The 8,340-nt window shown below is 42.6% G+C and overlaps 1 pseudogene; it reads left to right on the forward strand.

Annotated features, from left to right (window-relative positions):
- Positions 1–1,086: 1,086 nt before the first annotated feature.
- LOC121842308 lies at positions 1,087–7,491 on the forward strand (annotated as a pseudogene).
- The last annotated feature ends 849 nt before the right edge of the window (positions 7,492–8,340 follow it).

The following is an 8,340-nucleotide window of genomic DNA, read 5'->3' on the forward strand; positions in this document are numbered from 1 at the left end:
ACACACACACTGAGTGTACACAACATTAGAAACACCTGCTCCACCCAAAGGACATCCAGCCACCAGCAGGCCAGAGGTTAAAAACGGGTCATTGATGAAAGGGGACAAAGAATTGTGCAGAGCAACAGACAGGCTACAGATAGTCAACTGGCAGTCCAGTACAACATTGGTGCCCAAAAACCAATAAAAGAATGCACAACTCGTCGTACCTTGACACGAATAAGGTATGGCAGCCGACAACCTTACAGAGTTCCACTTCTTTCATTAAAAACAAGAATCTGTGGTTGCAGTGGGCTAAGCAACGACGACACTGGAGAATTGGAAAAACATTGCCTGGTCTGAGGAATCCTGGTTCCTGCTGTTTCACACTGATGTGTAACAACATTGCAGGCTGGTGGTGGTGGTGCGATGGTGTGGGGTGTGTATTCATGGCACACATTGGGCCCCCTTGATAAAAGTGGAGTAACATTTGAATGCCGCAGGATATCTGAACATCATTGCATCCATTCATGGCAGCAGTGTATCTGTCTGCGAATAGATTTTTAACAGCAGGATAATGCCCCGTGCCATAAGGCTAGGGATTGTCCAGAAATGGTTCCACGAACATGAATGAATTCAGCTGACTGCAGTGGCCTGCCCAGTCATCAGATCTCAATCCAATTGAGTATCTGTGGGATGAGATGAAACAAGCTATTTGAGTAGAGATCCACTACCAACAATTCATTGGGGAATCATTGAGTCAACATGGGCCAGCATTCCTGTGGAATGCTTTCGACACCTTGTCCATGACCCAATGAAATGAGGCTGTTCTGAGGGCATAGGGGGTGCAACTCAATATTAGGAAGGTGTTCTTAATGTTTTGTACACTCAGTGTATATTAATGTCTTATCAGTGGTGAAACCCTAATGTCATGTGGCGCTTTTTTGATATAGTTAAATACAGTTGCGCCAAAATGTTGATAAAAATGAACGCCCTTCAATGCCACGGTGTATCGCGCTTTTTAGGTACAACAGCATGAGAATCAAGAGAATCATGGAAACAAACCCTATTAACTGGTAACCTTGTTTTTTTCAGTTGTATGAAAAGTTGCCCTTCTGCTCACCAATTTAGGTGTTACAACTGTTCCTCCATCTGTCATCATGCTGTAACATGCCATCCTCAGAGGTAATTACAGTCAATATAAATGCAGGGGCTGTCGTTTTATACACATCCTCTCTATTTCTGTCGCCTCTTTGTTCTTTCTTTCTCTCTTATTCTCTATTTTCTCCCTCTTTCTGTTTCTCTGTCTCTCCCTCTGGCTCTGTGTCCACAGAGCAGCCGAGGACTGAGTCCGAGTGGGAGAACAGCTTCACCCCTGAAGATGTTCCTGTTTCAGCTTGTCAATCTCAACAGCTCTACCTTCTACATAGCTTTTCCTGGGCAGGTGAGGAAACGGCTCTACTTCATGGTTTAAATCATAATACCCGGCTATATGTCACACTATATTTCATAGAGATTATTTAGTAAAATGATGTGACCACCTTGTCAGGTTCACTGGCCGGTCAGGAGCCTATATCCGCCTCATTAACCGCTGGAAACTGGAAGAGGTGAGTGAACTTTCATGAGGCTTTTTGAAATGTGTTCAACGTGGAACATTTCTAGGAAAGTACTCTCGTGGACAGATGCACGTAACATAAATGGGATGTAGCATCTGCTCACCCGCCTGTGGGATGCCACGAATTAGGAACTTTGTTCCAGTACGCTTCGATTTTCATCGCTTGATCACATCACAATTTCGCAGGTGCTAATCTAGGAAGTGGAGGGACATTTTGTCCCGTAGACTTGCCAGAAACTGTCTGAGAGTTTCCCAGTTTAGAGGGGTGGAGACTTCAGTAGTCTCTTTAGTATTTTCTAACACGCTCCTGCCCAGAACTGAATTGAGTTTATGCAGCAAATACTCAACATTTTAGTTCTGTGTCCTAGATTAAGTGGAAAGTAGCTTGGAACACTGTATTCTCACTCTAACCTCTGTGTTATGAACCAGATAATTAGGGTTACTGGATAGTTAGTTGAGAGTTATGTTAAGAGTTATGATTGAATAAAGTGTCGGCGCTGTTTCCCCTTTCTGTGTAGTGCCATCCCAGTGGTTGTTTGATAGATCTCTGCATGCAGATGGGTATCATCATGGTGCTCAAGCAGACCTGGAACAACTTCATGGAGCTGGGCTACCCGTGAGTATGGCCTGGCTTAGCCAATTAGACGCAACTAGTGCCTAGTGTGTCATCTCCACCAGTCACCCCCCGTGACTCTTTATAATTGGTTGTTTGTCAGGCTGATCCAGAACTGGTGGACGCGGCGAAGGCTGAGGCAGGAGCACGGCCCCAACGCCAAGGCCAGCTTCCCGCAGTGGGAGAGGGACTACAACCTGCAGCCCATGAATGCCTACGGACTGTTTGACGAATACCTGGAGATGAGTATGTGCCCTTTGACCCTGAGGCCACGTTTAAAGCAACTGTCCAATGGAAATCTCACTTTTAAAACTTAATATTCTGTTAACTCATACCCTAATAATGTTGTTGACTCATCCTATACTTGTATTTGTGGCCAAAGCATACATGGGATAAAAAGAGGAAAAAAAACACCTCAAATAGACTGTTTAAAAAAATGCTTGCTATTTCCACATAGAGGATGATGTCATCCTCCTGAGAAGGAGGAGCTGGCGAATCAGTGGTTTACTCATATTAAAAAAAATGTTTTTTACCAGTGTACACCCACACCTTTCTGTTGTTGGGCTACACCGTTCCAATACGGAAAGGCTGCTTTTTTAACTTCATTTTCATTTTTTTGGAAGGAAAAATATTTTCTCGTATTGTAATTAATTATAAGTTATATTCCATAGAAATCTGGAACACTGGACAGTTACTTTAAACCGCAAATCATTTCTATCTCACTATCAATCAATTGACCAATCAGAAGAAACCAGTGTGGCTCGAGCCATATAGACCTGTGTGAGACCTGAGTGAGCAACCAAGTAAGCCACTGCTCTGCATTGAGAGCACTGAGAATCATTGCCGACATTACCTTGTATACAGTTAATACATAAATGCAGGAAAACATAGCTAACTCCTCTGTGTAAGATGGATGTAAAAATGTGTTGGTGTTGTCATCGATAGATCCTCTTCTTTCTGTTTGTCCCATTCCCATCAGTGGTGCTTACACTGTTCTGTTTGTATGTTCACGCTTTGACTAGAAATGGCTCAATTGTTATCACTTTGGAATGATTTGGACATGAAATACTAAGCATGCCAATATTGGGATATTAAGTTACATTGGTTTTTGACAAAAATACTACAATGTTAGCATTTAAAATTGTGGCCACTGGCCAGGTATATAAAACCAAAGGATGGATTGATGTCTAATCTTTTCTCCAGACTTCTTACAGCATAAGGAATACAATGTGTAAATTGGCTGAACCATTTCCTTAAACAATTTGGGTAACACTTTTACATGGGGTTCTTATTACTGTGTAATTATTCCTGTGAGTACAGTGTAATTATTCCTGTGAGTACAGTGTAATTATTCCTGTGAGTACAGTGTAATTATTCCTGTGAGTACAGTGTAATTATTCCTGTGAGTACAGTGTTAGTGTTACAAGTATTTGAATTACTCATTGTTACACTCCAACTTACAGCAGCACAACTAACCCTAGCAGCACCTAGACGTAACCATTAGTTACGCTAACAGTAAGTACAGTATAGCAATGACTAATTACAATTATTTTTGCACTGCTTACAAAAGTAATTAAACAGTAATAAGAGTAGTGTAATGTAAATTGTTAATAAGTTGAGAGAACCTATTGGTCAGATGTGGGACACCAACTCCGTTGTCATTTTCCCTGATTGCCTGATTGCTTGCAGTGAACATGAAAGGTACTGTAGAACAAAATGTTGTTTACTAGTTAGGTCATGAATGCATGTGCCAAATATGTTTATTGCGCTCCTTGCCATCATATTCTGCTTTGCCAGGCAAACTGCACATGGAGAGGAGAAAGGCCATGAATATTAGCTAGGACCTAATTACTTCTATAGAAAAAAAGATTTCCACTGGGCAAAACAGTGTCCTATGAGGGCTGTGGGTGGTTCTGCAGTGGGCAGGCAAAGTGCTGGTGTTAGTGGCAACTTTTTCTCCAGGCTGCCAAGACAATAACACACCTGACAACAGTCTATTGATGACTATAGATCACCTCAGAGGGTGTTGATTAACCTAGATAGTTTCTGGGTGGTAGAAATGACCTTTCTGTCTGAGAGATTCCAGACTGAAATACAGCCTACTTGAATAAGTGGCCAGTTCATAGATTAAACGTCACAGGGCCCACATAAGGCTGAAAACACCTGTCATAAGAATACATAATTTCTAACAATATATACCAGTATTACAAATGACTTGAGAATGTAATTTACCAAGTAAAGACTGGTGTAAGAATGAGCGGTTATTACCCTTGTATGATGTCATTATTGAAAAGTTATCTCATAGTTAACTGAAGTATAATGCTATGCAATTATCCATGTGAAATGTCCACATCAATCTGTAAGCTCTTCACCTTTACAGGAATGACATCCTTCAAAACAGCATGCAGCCTCTGCCAACTTCACTAACTAGAGAGATCATTATTGAAACGTCAATTTCAATATTTCACTACTTTATAATCCTCTAATATAGTCTAATATTTAAGAACTGTTAAATAAACAACTGAACTTGTTTAGACAGTAAGGACTCTAAACTGCTGTTGTTACATTCCAGAAGAAGTTGATCTACATGACTGATTTATCCTCTTTGCCCCCTGGGGAGCTGGAGGTTGAAGGTCAACCATAAACTAGCATTCATACTGTGTTTGCTTAAACCATTCTATACATACCATGTACTGTATATATCATGTTTACATTTATTTACCAGTAATGTGAAAGTTGAAAGTTACATATCTTGAAAACTTGAGTGCTGACAAGCAAAACCGTTTGGAACTATGTCAACAATGGACTAATTTAACAAATACCAAAAGATAGTTTTTGGGGTGGAGTTGTCCTTTTTAAGTATGATTATGTGAGGTACATAAAGCAGGCACATGCCATGTATTAATCACACAATGGTTACTTGAAGCATTTATCCTACATGTGTTTGGTGTAGACAGATTTATGTATGACAATGGCAGATGACCGTGACATTTATGACAATGACAGATCAGTGCAAAGCTTAGGCTAGATTCCGTGGTTTCACACAGCATGCTGCTATGTCCACATGCATGTCACTGTTTATTTTAGCCCATCATGCTGCATAGCTCCATTATGTGGTGTCTCTGTAGGCTTTTTTGAATGCTCATTTGTAATTACGCTAATGTACTACCATCTGTGACTTCCTTGGCGAGGCTCTTCACGAAGCACAAAATCTAATGGCTAACTTTTGTCCTGTGCAATGCCTCCACACGCACTGACATACAGTAACAATTGTGACATTAATGGTATAACCTCAAATCATATTGCCCTTTCTGAGTGAATATGGCTTTGGGTGGCCATCTGTACAAAATGTAATGGGGTTTTTGAATGGGGTTTTGAAATGGACTACTGGCGACGCTTTACTCTCTGTGTCTGTGTGTTTCAGTCTTACAGTTTGGCTTCACCACCATATTTGTGGCAGCTTCCCCTGGCCCCGCTCCTGGCCCTCCTCAACAACATCATCGAGATCCGCCTGACGCCTACAAGTTTGTCACCCAGTGGCGGAGACTCTACCTCTCAAGCCAAAGACATAGGTTAGCTCATCTTCCAGTCTGACAACTCTACTGTAGGGCCATTTCAAAGGAACATAAAACATGCCATATAGACGTCATTGTTTTACGCCAACAATCGTGCCTCAACTATTTTCACTCAATGGAACCCTATTTCATTAGTTTCAGCACAGACAGACCATTTTAGCCGAACCAGTCTGTTATGCTTTATACTTTGGAAGCATTTTCATAACCCTTTATAAGTATTCTTTGAAGAAGTCCTGACAGGCTGCTTGCTGGGTGAACTGTAATAAAATCATTTGCATCGGAGCAAGAACATCGTTTTATTTTTCTCCAGGGATCTGGTAGGCATCCTGGAGGGCACGGTATCTTGTCCGTCATCACCAACGCCTTTGTCATCGCCGTCACCTCCGACTTCATCCCACGCCTTGTCTACGCATACAATGCGGGCCACGTGTGCGGGCAGGGCCGGGCCCGGGAGAGGTGAGCTGAGCCTGACCACAGTGACCACACACAGGCAAAGTGTCTACTTTTGACATTATTATGGCTAGTAATAGAGGGCAGCGGCATTGTCCTGCATCACAATGTCAAAGCACTGAGATTTGATTAATTCCTGTTTATTGTTTCCAGGTGCATGATGGGATATGTAAACGCCAGTCTATCGATGTTCAGAGTGTCTGATTTTGAGAACACTTCGGTGCCCAGGACAGATGGATCGGATATGTTTGGAGAAGCAGTGAAGTACTGCAGGTAGGTTTGGTGACCAAAGAGTGTCTTGGTATGCTTGTGCTTGTTTGAACACAAAAGTTATAGCCTTTGACCTTTCGACCCTGTGTTTGACCCCCCAGGTACCGTGACTACAGAGAGCGCCCGGACTCGCCCGGTGAACCATACTCCTACACGCTGCAGTTCTGGCATGTCCTGGCCGCACGGCTGGCCTTCATCATAGTCTTCGAGGTTAGTTTGTACAAGTCATTCCATTCAACAAAACCGTAACACAATATTCAGCCGAGATGTTTCTGTAATTACTGTACCTTTGGTGTTGTGTTCTTTGTAGCACATGGTTTTCACCATCAAGAACCTGATCGCCTACCTGATCCCAGACCTGCCCAAGGACCTGCGTGACCGCATGCGGCGGGAGAAGTACCTGATCCAGGAGATGATGTACGAGGCCGAGCTAGAGAGACTGCAGAAAGAGAAGAACGAGAAGAAGAAGAATTACAGGGCCCATCATAACGCATTGCCCTAAATGCACAAGCAGGTGATAAATAACTACACTGCACTGAAGGGACCAGCACGGAATACAGACAGACAATCTATAACAGTTTGCTGGCTGCAGAGTGTGGCGCATAGGAATTACATTTATATAAAGGAAGGATAACTCGCCTGCATGACCAATGTCTTGCACCACTCATCTGGGTGAAGCACAGCTGTCATTTTATGCTCAACACACATCAGCTATCGAAGTAAGATTTGCCAATTGAAGCACGGGACGACAAGGGACCAGGTTGGGCAAGGAAGTGAAATAAGTCATGTCCCTTTTGTTCCTGTTGTCTAGAGGTTCCACTACTGTTGTGATTATCTACTGACACTCTCTCTATGACTCCACAGGTCATACTGGTGTCCATTTTTGCTCGGTGGTGTTGTGAGTGGGAATGACAGAGAACTGGCTGCATGCACGCCAGGGACTGTCCTGCCTGTCTGCGTCTCCCACTGGACCAGGTGAGCGCCCCCAAGAGGACCCGTCAGCATGCTCCTCGCCATGGTGTTCAAACGTACTGTACGTCATTCTGAATCCGAGAGGCCAGTGGGTGAGGGGGAAAAAAGAGGACATACATTGGAACATTTGACAATGGGTTTACTACTTTTTCCAGATTGCTCCTTCTACTTTGGACTCACAACTATACATTTCTTCAAAACCTGAATGTAGATTTCAAAGAAACACAAAAACAATCTTTTGCAGTTCTATTGTCACAACTTTAAAAAATATTCTGTCATCCTTGCGGTTGAATGACAAACCCTGTTTACAATCCTAGCCTTTTTTGTTTTGAGGACAAAACTCATGAGAAATCATGATCAATTGCTTTCACAAGGTTGTGAACCTTCAGCCATGTTCTCTGCTTACATTGTGTGCTGCAATAAGATGTTATTTTGAAACGATGTTCCATCAGATCTGTGTTAGTGGACACAGACTGCTCAAACATCCAATGCCTTCCTTTACAATGGATACTAACAACAAGACTAATAAAAATTCATATTTACTACAAACCGGTTTTGTAATTGTCCCATGTGCACTTTGATGTCATTTTAAAACCATCTCAACATGTTTCCATCTGACAGAATGTGCCACTATGAGAATCTCCATGGAGGTTAGCACATCCTTAGCGGGTAGGTCAGGTTGTCAGAACACAGTATGCATCACTAACACTGATGTCTCCTCCAGCTCGTTTAGAGGCTGCCCACCAAGTAACTGTAACTGCAGCCACTGTCTGCCTCTAGTGTCTAGTGTGGTAACACCTGATTCCCCTCTACAGTTCCCTACTTGGCCACCAAGGGGCGCCAATACACCTATCTTCTGATGCAGC

Source organism: Oncorhynchus tshawytscha, unplaced genomic scaffold, assembly GCF_018296145.1.
Source record: "Oncorhynchus tshawytscha isolate Ot180627B unplaced genomic scaffold, Otsh_v2.0 Un_contig_7407_pilon_pilon, whole genome shotgun sequence".
Lineage (NCBI taxonomy): Eukaryota > Metazoa > Chordata > Actinopteri > Salmoniformes > Salmonidae > Oncorhynchus > Oncorhynchus tshawytscha.